This window comes from Papio anubis, chromosome 4 (genome assembly GCF_008728515.1).
Source record: "Papio anubis isolate 15944 chromosome 4, Panubis1.0, whole genome shotgun sequence".
Taxonomy (NCBI): domain Eukaryota; kingdom Metazoa; phylum Chordata; class Mammalia; order Primates; family Cercopithecidae; genus Papio; species Papio anubis.
This window is the reverse complement of record NC_044979.1, coordinates 35,688,567-35,707,820: the sequence shown is the minus strand read 5'-3', so window position 1 is coordinate 35,707,820 and position 19,254 is coordinate 35,688,567.

The following is a 19,254-nucleotide window of genomic DNA, read 5'->3' as shown; positions in this document are numbered from 1 at the left end:
AAAACATAGAAATTATGCTTATACTTGGATGAAGAAATAAATAGCCAGAGGCTTTTTTCTCTCCAGCTTTCATAGATTTTTATACTTATATGGACTTTGTCGTTAAACACATTTTCTGCCGGTCAATAACATGTATTGAGTGCCTAATCTAAATTAAGCACTACACTAGGTCGTTGTAAAGAGAGAATTGCATTGATTGACTAGGAATTCAACCAATGTCTCACTTAAGAAATGAAAATTCTACTACTGTAAATAATTTACACCATTTTAACAATAATGCTCAAGAAAATTCAACTACAGTGAAGTAGAGTTTTTATGGAAAAATTATAAGACTAGTAAAAATGATATTAGATGGAAAAAAGAAAGATGTGTCTTTATTAACTATTTGCTGTTACTCTAGGCTATAATTACTATCAAATGTTTTGTTCTTTGGACCCATTTTCACCCTTAAAAGTTATTAATGACCCCAGATAACTCTTTTGGTGTGGTTATATTTATCAGTGTTTCTCATATTAGAAAATAAAGCTAAAAAAAGTTAGAAATAGGCCCCGGTGTGTGATGTTCCCCTTCCTGAGTCCAAGTAATCTCATTGTTCAGTTCCCACCTATGAGTGAGAACATGCGGTGTTTGGTTTTCTGTTCTTGTGATAGTTTGCTAAGAATGATGGTTTCCAGCTGCATCCATGTCCCTACAAAGATGCAAACATCACACACCGGGGCCTATCATGGGGAGGGGGGAGGGGGGAGGGATTGCATTGGGAGTTATACCTGATGTAAATGACGAGTTGATGGGTGCAGCAGACCAACATGGCACAAGTATACATATGTAACAAACCTGCACGTTATGCACATGTACCCTACAACTTAAAGTATAATAACAATAAATAAATTTTAAAAAAAAGTTAGAAATAGCTATTTATTAGTTTATTTTAAAATAACACTTATTATATAATATAAATTATATATTTTTATGAAAAAACCTATTATATTTCCAAAATTAAAACTTGGGTGAGAAGATTGGTACTATTTTTACACTCTAAAAATCTCTTTAGTGTCTGGTTTAATAGAATTCATCTGGATTCTCATATCTGCTCCTACATTCAATCTGTTTTAATATATTATTTTGACTAAAATAGATGTAGAAAACTTGACATCACATAGATATATAGTTGAAAAATGGAGGAGTATTTTAATAGTCTTTTAATATAATTGTGGACTTTCTTCTTTGGTTTTATACCAAAAGTCAACAAGTGGTAGTTTCTTAAATGTTAGGTATAATGTAGAATGGAAAACCATATCAATAAACTCTTCTTATTCTGTGATTTTTAAAAAATCTACTAGTCTATCTTGAATTGATTTTTTTATCTATGCATTATTTTGTAATACTATTTATTGGTCATTTGGAAAATACTGAGTTTTATAAAAAATGAGTTTTATAGATCTTTCAAAGTTTGACACATTTTATTAAATAGTGTCAAAAATCACATTTGTCAATAACACTAATCTCTTGAGAATAGTCTATTGGAAGACTATCAAGCTCACTGTGGCACATACAAGTTTTACAAAATTTTAATTTTTGCTTGATAGCTTGAATTTTGTCACTGGCAACAATACTGCCAGTTATTTTCCTTAAAGTGACAACCTTGCTTTATGCATGCGCTTTTGAGAAAAATTCTGCAGAATATCCAAGTCTGAATAATTATAATTTGTCTGTCAGTTGTTTTCTCAAGTAAAAATGGGGTTCCACAAAGAAACAGCCAGTTCAGCTTGCAACTCAAATAGGTACTTCTCCTTGATACAACCATTGTACTTCATTAGGTGACAAGAAGGGCTTTATCCATACTTCCCATTTTTGCCTCACAAAATATTTTTTTTAACTTTTAATCAGACTGGGCAACATGATGAAACTCCATCTCTATTAAAAAAAAATACAAAAAATTAGCCAGGTGTGGTGATGTGCACTTGTAGTCCCAGCTGCTCGGAAGGCTGAGGTGGGAGAATTACCTGAGCCCAGGAGGTGGAAAAGTGAGCCTGATAGCACCACTGCTCTCCAGCCTGGGTGACAGAGTGAGACCCTGTTTCAAAATAAAATAAAATATACCCAAGCATTGAGATTTAACAAAATTAATAATTTTTCCTGCTAAACCAGGAACTTTCCTAAGTGAAACTTACATTTGTGTTTCCTGTGAGTGTGTACCAGTGAATAACACATGATGACTAGCACATTTTTGTGCCACTGTCTTGATTCATTCTAAGGCACCAGCAGTTTTACCACCAATGCCTTTGTGCCATCAATACAATGTCAACACAGCAAAAAGACAATAATGTCTTAATATTCTTATGAAAACAGTTTAACTTTGTAGATTTCCCTGAAAGGGTCTCAGTGACCCCCACGGATTTGAGGACGACGTTTTGAGAAACCCAGTCTTCAGAGTTACGTCTTTAATCTTGCCATTGAACAATGAACACATTGTTATTACTGAGCAAATATTTACTCTTAAATATTCTCTCAGCCTGATTTAAGGATAAAGTAGGTATTATACTATGTTGAGCAAATAAAGCTAGTGGATCCTATTACACTTAAAGATTCAAACTCTGAAAATGTTTTCATTCCTAGTTTAAATGACCAGGTATCTAATTTTTAAATGAATTTTAATGTATTCTGCTCTTTATTATAAAAGCATTGATTCAATTCACAATATTATTTTACAATATTAATGAACAAAAATTTTACCTATAGTTCTACATCTGATAATCTGAAATTTTTCATTTAATAATATAGTGCCTTGGATCTGAATTTAAACATTATGCTTTTATCATATATCTGAAATTTCCCTAAATTTCTCATTAGCTAAAAATCGCCTATCTACATCTGAGAACTGAACATAAAAATACATATATGGCATAATTAGAATTTTTCAACTTTATTTTTTTCCTTTTAATATGGATATCTGGGAAGTACTTAATTTGATTAAATTTGTGACAATTTTATATTTGAAACAAAATTTAGAAATTTGGAGTCAAATTTACATTATATAGAACATGACTCCTAATGAAACATGATTAGAACCTGTATTATCATGTGAGGATAAAGCCAAAAAATCTATATTGTTATAGTAAACATCATATTTTTACATCTCCCTCTATAGTATCATAAAAATAATCTATATAAAAATAAATCTGTAAGAACACTTTTATTTGTACTGCTCTTTTTTACTAATATATAATTTAGTTTTGGGGGAAAATGAGTCAAAACCAAGTAGGGATGTGTGTGTGTGTGTGTGTGTGTGTGTGTGTGTGTGTATGAGAAAGAGTGTGTATTTGAAAAAAATGACAGGTCCTTTCCATCCCAAGAAGACTGTTCATATCATTATAATTAAGCCCTCAGCTTCTATTCATCAAAATTATGGGCCGGGCGCGGTGGCTCAAGCCTGTAATCCCAGCACTTTGGGAGGCCGAGACGGGCGGATCACGAGGTCAGGAGATCGAGACCATCCTGGCTAACCCGGTGAAACCCTGTCTCTACTAAAAAAATACAAAAAACTAGCCGGGCGAGGTGGCGGGCGCCTGTAGTTTCAGCTACTCTGGAGGCTGAGGCAGGAGAATGGCGTGAACCCGAGAGGCGGAGCTTGCAGTGAGCTGAGATCCGGCCACTGCACTCCAGCCTGGGCAACAGAGCGAAACTCCGTCTCAAAAAAAAAAAAAAAAAAAAAAAATTATGACCAGAGGAAATATAGTTGAACAAAAAAAGAAAATACTATTTAAAACCATAAAGCATGGATGAACTCTAGTCCAGTAGTCCCCAACCTTTTTTTGGCACCAGGGACCAGCTTTATGGAAGACAATTTTTCTACAGATGGTGGGGGCAGGGATGGTTTGTGGATGATTCAAGCACATTATATTTATTGTACACTTTATTTCTATTATTATTACATTGTAATATATAATGAAATAATTATACAACTCACCATAATGTAGAATTAGTGGAGCCCTGAGCTTGCCTTCATACAACTAGATGGTCCCATCTAGGGGTGATGGGACACAATGACAGATCATCAGGCATTAGATTCTCATAAGGAGTGCGCAGTCTAGATCTCTCACATGTGCAGCTCACAATAGGGTTTACCCCCTATGAGAATGTAATGCTGCCGCTGATCTGACAGGAGGCAGAGCTCAGGTGCTAATGCAGTCAATGGGGAATGGCTGTAAATACAGTTGAAGTTTCACTTGCTCACTTGCCACTCACCTCCTGCTGTGCAGCTCGGTTCCTAACACGCCACCGATTAGTAAGTATCTGAGGCCTGGGGGTTGGGGGAAACTCCTATGTGAAATACGTCATACCGATGGCCTTTTTTCTAAATAAAGGATTCAAAATCTGTATCATGGGGTCCAAAACATCAAAAAGATAGGAGCCACGGTATATGCATTTTAGTTAGAATGAGGCAATCTACACTATATGACCTAGATAAATCATGTGATTCCCGAGGTCCATATCTGACAATTAAGGTGAACTAAAGATTAAGGATATTAAACATACATACATAACTACGCCTTAAGAATTCACTGAGGAGTTTTGTCCATCAATTTTTCCTTTTTTTTTTTTTTTTTTTTTGAGACGGAGTCTTGCTTTGTCACCCAGGCTAGAGTGCAGTGGCGAGATCTTGACTCACTGCAACCTTCCCCTTCCGGGTTCAAGCAATTCTCCTGCCTCAACCTCCCGAGTAGCTGGGATTATAGGCGCACACCACCATGTCTAGCTAATTTTTTGTATTTTTTTTAGTAGAGATGAGGTTTCACCATGTTGGCCAGTCTGGTCTTGAACTCCTGACTTTGTGATTTGCCCAACTCGGCCTCCCAAAGTGCTGGGATTACAGACGTGAGCCACCGCGCCCGGCCCCATCAATTTTTCTTTAAAGTTTTTCTTAAATTTTTCTAAAAAATCTAAACTGTCTATGTGTTCTACATTAAAATAACAGAGATTGTTAGGGAAGTTTTTGTTTTAAAATATCTTTGTATAAAATAAGCAATAATGAGCATAAATCACTTATAAAAATAATTGAATACTAGATTGAATATAAGGAGACTTTATTACCAGTTACACAGTTTCAGTAGATAATTAAATAGGTTTATTATCATATCTAAACGTCTTAGCACTCTTTGGGAAGTGCCCCATGGCTACTAAGAACATTTCTACTTATCAGTATTTCCCTGATCATCCTTGCAAGGTGATACATAGTGATGTCCCATTGTCCTATAGAGATTGATAGTATTCTTGGCCAAATGTCTTATTTCACAAAATTATAAATTTGTATTGTAATAAAAGTTTATTTTCCTCGTTAGTAGAATTCTTAATTTTCAAATGAAAAAATAATTACAAATCTCTGTGCCTTTACTTACCATGCTATCACAAACACACATGTACACACACATACATGCACATACACACACAGGAGTTATTTAATACTGCACAATTTTTCCCTTATTTATTAAAATATTCTCCTCCCACAACATTTTTTGCTGATAGTTTTCCATTCCCAAACTCAAAACAATTTTTGTATTTCCAAATTTTACAAATATAGACATATCCATAAGATGGTGCTGTATCTTTAATTTAATCTGGTCAGATACTTGGTGCTATGGTACATCTATTACAAATGTGGTTAAAAGAATGGGTTAGAGTTTAATCTTTAATAAGTCTTATGTCGGGCAGCTGACAATGTAAGTTTAATCAGAAACTCTTTAAGAAACTTTTCCTCACATATCATACAATTGTTAAAGTCTCTTTGTTCCAGATCTAGTTGCCAAGTATAGGCAAAAAAAATAATTAAAATTCTCATTTCAAGTGACATTTTCTGAAGAAGAGCCATTTTGCACATACCATATTAGACAAATGAAGCAATTGAATTATATACAGTATCAATTTTTACCAAGGTCAATAGTACTCTTTAAAAGTCCTTCAAAACATCCAATTTCATGGAAATTAGAAATGACATTACATGCAAGCATTTCCTTTCAAATGTCGAATGACTGTAGAGGAATTAACTCAATAATTTTTGTGCCTAGCAAAGTTATTTATCCAGTGAGGGAAAGGTAATTTAAGATATGCTAATTATATATTTCTAATATAGGGTGATGCAGTCAGGAGAAGCAATATTTCATTTCCTTTTTGATTATTCTTCATAAACGGATCTAATAAGTAGAGTGCTTAAAACCTGGTTATATAACCCTTTATTTTTAAGATGAACAATCTATGTCAAAGGAATAGAAACATTTTGTAATGTAGGTGACAAGGAAAAGCACGATCATGAAAGAAAATATTTAGAGTCATGAAAGGCAATGATATCTAGATGGATGTATCCAAGACAGGAGCCAAATCTTCATCACATAACCGCATGAAAATCTCCAATGAAATATTTACTGCTGTGATTTTGAGACATATTTAATTTTATACATTTGTCTTTCAGTTACTTAGAATGTTTTCTCCCTGTGAACAGAGCCACTTTCTGAATGGCACAATCAATGTATCTCTTAATCCAAAATGATGCTATCCAATTTTGCAGAAAAATTTGAATCAATTAGTAGGCATTATGGAGTACTAGTAAGAGACTTCTGTATAGCATTATACTGTAGATTGCAAAACCTAATGAGTAGTTATTGTCAAGAACTTTCTATGTTTAAGCTACATTTTCTGTCAGCAAAATATACTGGTCTTTTAAAAAAATTAAATAAGAAATAAAAGCAAGTTTAAATAATATTGGGGTTTATGCAAATAAAACTATACAGCAAAAATCAGATTCATTAAATTTAGAGTAAAAAATGAAAATTAAGAAACTAAAATTAAGTAATTTCATTAACCATTTTAATTAAGATGATCCATCAACTTTTTGACTAATTATTTTTAGACTCCTTTGATCATAAAGTTAGTATCCCATGACACATAATAAACATTTACATCAATAGTGCCTTCCCACAGACTACTTTCTTTGACAAAGTCATTCTATATTCAGTGGAGGAAAATAGTTTTATGATATATAAGAAATAGCCAATGATAATTAAACAGATTAAGAAGATGAACATTACTGATAAGCTTTGTTTGCCCATTCATTTAAAAAATAGACAAACAAGTGGGGTGTGGTTCCTCACATCTGTAATCCCAGCACTTTGGGAGACTGAGGTGGGTGGATCACCTGAGGTCAGGAGTTTGAGACCAACCTGGTCAACATGGTGAAACATCATCTCTACTAAAAATATAAAAATTAGCCAGGCACGGTAGCAGTCGTCTGTAATCCCAGCTACTCAGGAGGCTGAGGCAGGAGAATAACTTGAACCCGGGAGGCAGAGGTTGTAGTGAGCCGACACGGCACCACTGCACTCCAGCCTGGGCAATAGAGCAAGACTCCGTCTCAAAAATAAAAAATAAAAACATAGACCAAGAGCATCTGCTGGAAAAATAATACCTTATCAGATGCTTCAGAGGAAATCAAAAAGATGATGTGAGTCTCTTTTTGGAGAGACTGAAGGTACCATAGGGCAGGGGCTGTGTTCAGTAAGTATTCTGATACCAGCTAAAAGACCATGAAGAATGTAAGAAAGCAGCAACATATAAGGAATTCTATTAAGGATTTCATATAAGGAAATCCCCACAGCTTAATTCATCAGATATTTATTAAGAATTCACTCTGAGCCAGGCACATTGATATGTGGAGGGACAGAATGATAAGGCAAAATAGACAAAATTTCTCCCTCATGGAACATGAAGTTTAGGGAAGAAGATAAATATTAACCTAAAAACCACACAAAGGAACATATAATCCATGCTGAAATAATTGTTATAAAGTAAAAGTTTTAGGGTGCCAATATGACCTAGTTTGGCAGAGGGAGGAGAGAAGCAAATAGAGCTTGAGCAGACATTTTAAAGATCAGCATGAGGCTGAGGCAGGTGGATCACGAGGTCAGGAGATCAAGATTATCCTGGCCAACATGGTGAAACCCCGTCTCTACTAAAAATACAAAAAAAAAAAAAAAATTAGCCGGGCAGGGCATGGTGGCGGGCACCTGTAGTCCCAGCTACTCGGGAGGCTGAGGCAGGAGAATGGCGTGAACCTGGGAGGTGGAGTTGCAGTGAGCGGAGATCACGCCACTGAACTCCAGCCTGGGTGACAGAGCAAGACTCTTCTCAAAAAAAAAAAAAAAAAAAAAAAAAGATCAGCATGAGTTGGAGAGTATTTCACAGTATGTCTGGGATTGGCATCAAAATTATTTAGGGTTGGGGTGGGATTGTTGGTGCTATAGATGGAATAAGGTTTCACATATATTGTTAATATATGTTTGATAATTTTAATAAATACTTTAAATATATAATATATACATATTAATACTCTCTCTATACATATGTGTGTATATATATGCACACACACACAGTCTTTTTTTCTTTCTTTTTTTTTGAGATGGAGTCTTACTCTGCCGCCGAGCCTGAAGTGCAGTGGCATGATTTCGGCTCCGTGCATGCTTTGCCTCCCGGATTCAAGTGGTTCTCCTGCCTCAGCTTCCCGAGTAGCTGTGATTACAGGCACCTGCCACCACGCCCAGCTAATTTTTGTATTTTTAGTAGAGACAGGGTTTCACCATATTGGTCAGGCTGGTCTGGAACTCCTGACCTCAGGTGATCTACCCGCCTTGGCCTCCCAAAGTGCTAGGATTATAGGTGTGAGCCACCGCGCCTGGGCCATATAGTCTTTTAGACAGACGGTGGGACATGAATTTTGTTTTTTGTTTTTGCTTTTGTTTGTTTTGAGACAGAGTTTCACTCTGTTGTCCAGGCTGGAGTGCAATGGCACGATCTTGGCTTACTGCAACCTCCACCTCCCAGGTTCAAGTCATTCTCATGCCTCAGCCTCCAGAGTAGCTGGGATTACAGACTTGTGCCACCACATCCGACTAATTTTTGTATTTTTAGTAGAGACAGGGTTTTGCCATGTTAGCCAGGCTAGTCTCAAACTCCTGACCTCAGATGATCTGCCTACCTTGGCCTCCCAAAGTGCTGGGATTACAGACGTGAGCCACCCTGCCCAGCCAGGTGAGACATGCTTGAAGGCCCTGAGGCAAGAAGAAACTTGGTTTGTTCTAAGTTTCTGAAAGAAAACCAGAGTGACTGGAAAACAGAGGACTTAATGCAGACATTGTAGGGCTTACAGACCATACTAAAGGCTTTGGCCTTTATCCTAAGAGCAATGATTGGTGTTAGGCTTCAGAGTTATATTCGTATGTTTCATTTTTTATAATGAAAATCATTCAGGTTGTACTGTAGAGATTAGAAGAATACAAGAATAGGTAAAAGCAATATAAATGGAGGAAATGAAATGACTGGAAAGAAATATAGGGTATACAATTGAAGTAACTTGATGAAGAAATTGATATTAGGCAAAAACGAGAGGAAGATATTAAGAATGTGTCCCAAATGTTTGAGTTTCTGCAACTTTGGACTTGTTTTAAATTAAAACATTTGTTTTTATTAGATTTCAAAAAAAAAAAAAAAACCTCTTTAATCTTGGTATCTTTCTCATATTATAAAAACTTGACCAATTCATTTTTTTTCTTGTTTAAAAGATGTATTCACCTACTATAGTGCTAAATTTTTCCCATTTAGCTTCAGTTTCATCTGGAGTCTGAGGGACATAAAATTAGGTAAGCTTTGATTAATAGGGTAAAATGAGCTTTAGTACTCTGGATCCTGTCCAGGTGCAGTGGCTCTTGCCTCCTGTAATCCTAAAACTTTGGGAGGCTGAGGTGAGGTGAGGTGGTGTGTGTGGAGGATAGGGGAGTGGAATAATCCCTTGAGCCCAGGAGTTTGAGACCAGCTTGGGGAACATAGTTACATGGTGAGACCCCATCTTTATATAAAAGAAAGAAAAATAATAATACTGTAGATCCTGCTAAGAAATCCAAGATATGAATTATATTTATATTTCTGTTATTTATTTCTCTTCTATTATCTATATATTTTCTAAGTCAAGAGTTGCAAACATATGGTCATTTGGCAGATAAAATATATATTCAAGAAATAAATCATTATGAAAATCTATAACAAAAATGAGATGATTGATCTTTTCCTTTTATTCTTTCAATATTGTGTGTTTAGTCTATAATTTTTAATATACTCATGACACTGATAGATTGTATTACTAGCACATATTAACTAGAGGCCAGAAATGGTTCAGTAGCTATTTTAAAATTTTAGCTGAGACAGAAGGAGTTTTACCCGAAACTCTCACTAGAGAATATCTGTCACAGGATGAGGCACTCACGACAATGAAGGATACTTAAGTAAAATTTATTGCTTCCAGATCGTTAGTCAGTTTTATGTCAGTGATGCAATACTGTTCAAATGTTCAGTTTAGCATTTTAACAAGAAAGTTTGGAGCTGAAATAACCCTTTAACTACACCACTGAAAATGTTCTCAGGAAATCATCAGAGACGTTTTGACATAAAAAGGCAGCCTATGTTATAACAGAAAGTAGAATAAGTTAGATAACATCTCTACTGTGATTTTTTTTCTGCAATTTGATGTTTATCTTATGTAGGAGCAAAACTCTAACCATAGCCCTGACCTGAATCCTAGTGAATTAAATGCAAATGTCTTAAAAGTGACACATCTCATTAGAGTATATCTTGCTTTATGGTAAACAAAGAAGGAAAAACGATAAATGGATCTTTTCTTCCTAATACAGTGACCAACTTTCCAATCCAGATGATCATTTGACCATATTCTGAACTATCTGGAGTTTTATAAATGAAGCTCAATTTTTTAAAACTGCAGAACAAATATTAAAATCAAATAGCTGCCCACTAATAAAACACTCTAGACCAGAAGCCTCCTAATGTAATACTGCAACAACTGTCTCATTTAATGTTAGGATTTACAGAACATTAGTTTGGATAGTAAAGGTGGGAAACACACAGCCTCTCTCTGTCAAACACAAAAGTAAGAGGAAACAAATTCCTGGGCTTTTTTCCCAATTATTGTCAAGAATGAAAGTCAATTACTTCCCTAGTTATAAACATACTTTGTGTTTTGTTATTTATGAGCTGAAGATACTATTTTTAAAAAATTAATTTCAATTTAATTTCACAAATGTTTACTGAACACCTGCTACATGGCCCACACAGTTCTAGGCACTGAGGATACAGCAGAAAACAAAACAGACTTTTAAAAAATCTTGCATATGTATAACACTTTTGACATTTTCAAAGAACTTCTATGGCCATCACTTTATTATATATATTTTTTTACAATACTCTTGTAAAGAAAGCACAGAGAGATTAAAATGATTTGGCATTAGTTCATAGACAATCTCTTAATTCCAGACCTATAACTTTCTTCTGAGCTATAGACCTGTACTTCATTCATCAACTGATTAGTTTTACTTGGTTGTCTGAATATAGCTAATTATCTCTGGTATTAGTAGCAATGTGGTACAGAAGTTGTACCTATATTGCCAGAGCTCAAATCCTTTCTGCCACTTAGGTGGTTGAATAATACAGCACCCTAAAACTCAGTGGAATAAAGAACAATCAACGGTGTATTCTCTCTCTCTTGTTTGTGGGTAACGAGGCCAGGCTGTGCTCTAAGTTACAAGGTAGCTCCAGATCTGCTCCACCTGTCTTTCATCTCTTTTGACCAGTAGGTTATATAGGGCAGGTTCTTCTCTTGGTTATGGCAGATGCCAAAGAGGAGAACCCATTGCTGCATGCATTATTTCAAGGCTGCTTGTGTCATCTGCACTAACATCCTATTGGACAAAGCAAATCACATGGGCAAGCCCAAAGTCTTTCTCAATAAAGGGATAGAAAAGTACACTCTGTCCGCTAGGAGGCCAAAGTCGGTCACATGACCAAACTAAGCATCACTGGGATGGGGAAGTGAGAGGAAGAGAAAGTGGATATTTTTGAAGAATAATCTCCCATAGGGGCCTTAACATTTCTTGCCTCAGTTTATCCCTGTGCAAAACTCTTATAAGGTTGCTGTGAGAATTCAGCAAAGCATTTAGGATGCTTGGCACCTGGTGAATGCTAAGTAAATAGTAGGCATTACTATTTCTATGTATCTCTGCTCATTAAATGGGATCCCCAGCTCCAGGCCTCTCAGATCCATCCTGTTTCCTTTCATATCCAATCCCTTTGTCACGGGAAGCACATTTGTTTGGCCCAAGACGAAATGTTTACACTTAGGTGAGGCTACCTCTAGTGAATGTATCGGTAAAATGACTCATCTATAAGGGAAGTTCTCTTAGGTAAATCATACACATTTCCCCTTTTATTTAAGGCATATATCTTCATTACACTTTGTGATCCAGAGATTGCAAGCACTCAAGTGTTCTACTTAATAAAGTAAATATTTATATCTGCAATGAATGAGTTTCTTTTTTAAAAGAAGACAAAAGGGATTGTAATAAAGATAACCTAATTCAAATGGCACCATGTTTGTGAAGTGTTCTCCAACTTCCCTAGGAAGTTAACTTCCTACCTCTTTAATTGCCAATATATTTTTTCAAAACTTTTATTACAGCATTGACTAGATTATACATGATGTGATTTTATGCCTTTCTTCCTAAGTGAAAACTTCTAAGAAATAGTTTCTTATTTCTGTCTCATTCCTAACACAGCACATGACACAAAGTAGGTGATCAATAACATTCATTAGCTAGAAATAGGGACAAGACAGAGATGGAACCTAGTAAATAATCATTGGATTTCACTTTTTCTCTACTTCTAACAATGATGCTCACTAAAAGATACAATTCATTCTTCGTAAATTATGCCTCAATAAATTTGGGTTTTAAAAAGAGGCTCCCAAAAGGCAAGGGATGAATGCTTTTTGCTAACAGAATATGATATTTATTGCAAAATGGATATAAATTATTAATAATATTGCTGAACACTTTTTAAAAATAAATTTTGACTAGTACTAGAAAATTCACATTGTATAGAAGAATTTGGAAGGTAGCCATAAAATAGCCTTTTCAACAAATGCTGCTGGAACAACTGGATGTCCATATAACAAATGAACAGCCATCCTCTCACACCATATACAAAAATTAACATAAAATGGATGATAGGCCTAAAGCAAAGCTAAATCGATCAGATTTCTGGAAGAAAACATAGGAGAAAAATCTTTCTGACCTTGGGTTATGCGAAGATTTTAGATAATATGCATGAACAAATGAAACATAAAATAGAAAACTGATAAATATCTTTATCAAAATTAAAAATAATTTTTCCTAAGAGGACACTATTAAGGAAATAAAAAGACTTACAAATTGAAAGAAAATATTCATAACACATATATTTGACAAAACACTTAGCATATACAATGAACAATTACAATTCATTAATACCAAGTCAAATTACCCAATTTAAATATAGGCAGATGTATTTAAACAGTTATGTCACAAAAGAAAATATACAAATAGCACATACACCCATGAAAATATGCTCAACATCATTCACCTTTAGAGGTAATGCAGATTAAAACCATGAGAGAGTACTATATATCTATTTAAACTAAAATTTTAACAAGACTAATAGTACCAAGTATTGGTGAAAATGGGGGTGCAACTAGAACATACAGTCTACCCAAGGGCATGTAAAATGGCACAACCACTTTGCAAAACCATTTGGCAGTTTATTATACAGTTAAACATATAATTACCATATGATCCATCAATTATCCTAAGTATTTACCAAAGAAAATGAAACACAGTGTTCATATACAGACTTGTATATGAATGCTTAGATCAAAATTATTTGTATTTAACCAAACGTTAGAAGTTATGTAAACATTCATCAACAGATGGATACATTAAAAAAGGAGTATACATATGTATGTACAATGGACTGCTATTCAACAACAAAAAGGAATGAACTACTGATACGTGCAACATACATGAAAATGTCATGATGAGTGAAAGAAGCTAGAATTAAAAAGTACATCTATATGTACATACAGATACTCTATTTACATAAAATTTTAGAAATTGCAAACTAGCCTGTTATGACAGAAGGCAGGTCAATGTTTGCTTGAGGCAAAAGGTAGAGGAATAGATTAATTAATAGGGGTCATAAGAAATATTTGGGGGATTATGAAAACATTCTGTGTCTTGATTTCTAACAGTAGTTTCATAGATGCATGTATTTGTCAAAACTCAGAAAATTGTATAGTTCATATGGGTGCAGTTCACCATTTGTAAATTATACCCAAAAAAGTTGACTTACAAAATAAAAAGAATAGACATTTTATTAGCAGATAATATTTATTACAATATCGGGGAAAACGCCACCTCTGATACTCAACGTGGGTTCTTTTCTATTTCTCTAAGTGTCAGCTGGTCTGAGAAATAAAGGGAAAGAGTACAAAAGAGAGAGATTTTAAAGCTGGGTGTCCGAAGGAGACATCACATGTCGGCAGCTTCCATGATGCTCCCTGAGCCGTAAAATCAGCAAGTTTTTATTAGCAATTTTCTTTTTTTTTTTTTTTTGAGACGGAGTCTGGCTCTGTTGCCCAGGCTGGAGTGCAGTGGCCGGATCTCAGCTCACTGCAAGCCCCGTCTCCCGGGTTCACGCCATTCTCCTGCCTCAGCCTCCCGAGTAGCTGGGAGTACAGGCACCCGCCACCTCGCCTGGCTAATTTTTTTTGTATTTTAGTAGAGATGGGGTTTCACCGTGTTAGCCAGGATGGTCTCGATCTCCTGACCTCGTGATCCGCCCGTCTCGGCCTCCCAAAGTGCTGGGATTACAGGCTTGAGCCACCGCGCCCAGCCCTTTATTAGCAATTTTCAAAGGGGAGGGAGTACACGAATAGGGCGTGGGTCACAGAGATCACATGCTTCAGGGGTAACAAAAGATCACAAGGCAGGAGGTCAGGGCGAGATCACAAGGTCAGGGTGAAACTAGAGTCACTAATGAACTTCCATGTCCAGCTATGCATGCATTGTCATTGATAAACAAGGTTCAAGAGCAGAGAACTGGTCTGACTATAATTTGCCAGGCTGGAATTTCCTAATCCTAGCAAGCCTGGGAGTGCTACAGGAGACTAGGGCATGTTTCATCCCTATCTACATGTGCATAAAGGCAGACACTCCCAGGGCAGCCATTTTAGAAGCCGCATCCTGGGAATGCATTCTTTTCCCAGGGCTGTTAATTATTCATATTCCTTACTGGGGAAAGAATTCAGTGATATTTATCTTACCCATTTTTGATAATAAGAGAAATGTGGCTCTGTTCCGCCTGGCCCACAAACAGTCAGACTTTAAAGTTATCTCCATTGTTCCCTGAAAATTGCTGTTATCCTGTTCTTTTCTCAAGATGCCCAGATTTCATATTGTTCAAGCACACTTGCTCTACAAGCAATTTGTGCAGTTAACGCAATCATCACAGGGTCCTGACGTGACATACATCCTCCTCAGCTTACGAAGATGACGGGATTAAGAGATTAAAGACAGGCGTAGGAAATCACAAGGGTATTGATAAGTGTCCATGAAATCTTCACAATTTATGTTCAGAGATTGCAGTAAAGACAGGCGTAAGAAATTATAAAAGTGTTAATTTGGGGAACTAATAAATGTCCATGAAATCTTCACAATTTATGTTCTTCTGCCATGGCTTCAGCTGGTCCCTCCGTTCAGGGTCCCTGACTTCCCACAACATTACAATATAGAAAAAAAAAATATTGCTGAACATTTATAAAAATATACTTTATTTAGTGCTTAAAAATTAACACTGTACAAAGATGGAGTTAGCAAATATAATTTTTAAAAATAGTCTTACTTTCTGGTCCCATACAATTCTTACTCCTGCCTCACCTTTTCTTCCCCTATTTCCTTAAGTGAACAGATGGACATTGCTTTCCATTGCTTTCTCTTTCTCTTTTCCCATCTCTCTTTATTTCCCACCCCTCCACACATTGGGAAAAAAAAAAAACCAAAAAACAAAAAACAAAAAACTATCATTTTAGGCACTGCTGATTAGATAAAAGGGTTTTATTTTTTAATTTGGGAGAGAATGTTCAGATATAAAGTTAAAATACTAGAAGTAGTACATGTAATCTCATTAAAACAATTGAAGTACTGGCAAAAAAATGAATTAAGCATTGCATGTACAATCTCCAGAATTCAGAGAAAGTACTCCCAAGGTCATGGTAAAACATAAGTGCTTTCAAGAGCTCATGAAGTTCAGAGCTAACTTAGTATATCTCCGAGGAGACCATTGCTGATTTCTAGTTGCTTTCCCTTATAATTGGTACATTTTAATCGAAAGTTGATCTCATATTTGCTTTTCTTTCTTTCTTTCTTTACTGCTTAGGAAGTTTACAAAGAGCAGAGCAGAGTTTAAATGTCTATTTCTAAAATAAACTCAGATGTTTCTGCAGTACAACCAAAAGACACCATTAACCATTTTAACAAGACAGTCCCTATGAATTCTAGCTAATTTAATTTTTTCAAATTGAATATTTCAAACGACTAATATTAAAGGACCATTGTAAACACAGTCACATGAGATTCTTTGGAATTGTACTAGAATCTGCATATCTAAAGATTTCAGAAACATTGACATATGTAAACAAATCTTCCTCTGGCACACATGTACCTATACACATGCCTGCCACACCCATAAATTTTCAAGAGCTGGAATTGGGAAGAAAAAAATTATGGGACAATACTAAGTAACCAGCAAGTTTTAACAGCATTTTTAGTGGACCAATTTAATAGTCCTTTATTTACATTTTTCACCATCCAGTCTTATCCACAATGATATATCATGCATGGAAATATGGGAAAGTTTGCAACATTTTGAATATACAGCAAAACTCTATTAATATTCTTTCCCATCACTATCAACAGCTTATTTGAATTCTAGAGTTAGTGCAATAAGATATCCACATGCTAACACCCTGCAGACAGCCACCAGTGAATTCAAATGACGGGTCCAAGACTGACGGGAAATATAAAACTTGCTTTCTTGCAAAAAAAAAATAAAAATAAATAATAAAATCATTTGAACAATAAAAATACAATCCTGGCATGACTTCTTCTTGTTGATATTGTTAATTTTCAGCTGTAAAATTACCTGGAATTTTTCCAAAGCTACCTTAAGTTCACAGCCTTCCTCCCATAATACAATTGCATTGTTATTTAAAATTTAATATGTAATTACACAGAAAGAAAAATATTTCAGTAGCTAATAGGAACAACAGTAATAATGACAGCTTATGTTAAACACAGAAACATTGTCATCTACATAAAGGTGAAAATGAGTATTACATGCCAGGCACCCTACTAAGAGCTTTACATAAATTTTTTTATTTGATTCTTACAAACCCCCCATGAAGTAAGTTCTATTAGCTCCAAACTTTACAGACGAAGAAATTGAGACTTGGAGAGATGTTTAGTAAACTTCTTCAAGGTTACTCAGCTGCAGAGCTGAAATTTGAATGCAGATATTCGAACTCTGGAATGCAGTCTTTTTACCACTATGAATTGCAAATATTTGCAATATATAGAAGGAGTGAAAGGTAACTGTCTCTGAACTTTAGGTAAAGAATGTCAGAAATGAGGCACATTTTTTAAAAGACTTTAATTTAACCAGGTGTGCAAGAAATTTGTATTGATGGCACCTGTGTCAGATTTTGTGCCACTCACTGAGGTCCAAAATTTCATAAGGCTGGCAGTCTACCGTCAAAGATATCACAGGCTAATGAAGGAGACAGTTATATAAAAAGTTAAATAAAAAAATGAGTTAAATTTATACTATAGAGGTACGAAGACAGTACTAGAGAAGCACAGAGGAAGTGGGAATTGAAGGGCTTTAGCAGAATCCATACTGCCTTCCAGAGGAGGTGATATCTGAACTAATCAATGAGTTATTTTCTTGGCAAATCATCTAACAAATGTGACCCAGACACCTGTAAAGCAAGATATAAGATGCAAAAGATTACATACTAACAGCAGAGTACTAATATCAAGCTTATAATATTGTGTCATAGTGTTACAGGAGAGGGATCCCAATCCAGACACCAAGAGAGGGTTCTTGGATCTCACACAAGAAAGAATTCAGGGCAAGTCAGCAGTGCAAAGCAAAAACAAGTTTGTTAAGAAAGTAAAGGAATAAAGAATGGCTACTCCATAGACATAGCAGTCTTCAGGGCTGCTGGTTGCCCATTTTTATGGTTATTTCTTGATGATATGCTAAACAAGGGGTGGATTATTGGTGCCTCCCCTTTTTAGACCATATAGGGTAACTTCCTGATGTTGCCATGGCATTTGTAAACTGTCATGAGGCTGATGGGAGGCTAGCAGTGAGGATGACCAGAGGTCACTCTCGTGGCCATCTTGGCTTTGGTGGCATTTAGCTGGCTTCTTTACTGTAACCCATTTTATTGCAAGGTCTTTATGACCTGTATTTTGTGCTCACCTCCTATCTCATTCTGTGATTTAGAATGCCTTAACCATCTGGGAATGCAGCCCAGTAGATTTCAGCTTCATTTTACCCAGCCCCTATTCAAGATGGAGTTGTTCTGGTTCACATGCCTCTGACAATAGCAACTAAATAAATTCTTCGTAGTCTAGAATTTGTTAATATTTTCCCCTACAGTTTATTTCTGGAGAGTAAATTGACTAAGTATTGAGTAATAAATAATAAGAAAAAATGCCACTAAAATTAAAGAAATGGAGTAACATTTACATGGATTGGAAATCAAAAGCATTTTGAAAGAATAGTGGTTTGAAGATCCAAGTGAAAAAAAAAGTATTTGACTCTTGAAAACAGAGACACTAATTCTGAATTGTTTTTCCTCTAGTATATATTTCTTTAATTTGAAATACTCTGTTTTATTAATTTGGCAATAATTTCAAAATATTTAATGTGACATGCAAAGTATACATTCTTATTCACTCTAAAATGCAACGTAAATTTTGTAATCTATTCATTTTAACTTAATTTATATTTATTTTGCTTTTTAATTTAAGCAAAGCTTTTTAAGGTTTGAATCATTTGCTTTTTCTCTCCCAGCAGCTTGCTTTCTACGAATGACAGTCCTGAATATAGAAGCCCTATGTTAGCCATATACTAATCTAAAAGAGGAAGGACTCAAGAAAACCACTAGGTACAACTTTTTGCTTTGCATCACTTTCAAGCTCCTCTTACATTAGCAAAAGACAGCATGAGAAATAAACCCATTGTTTTATTGTCAATTTGGAACAA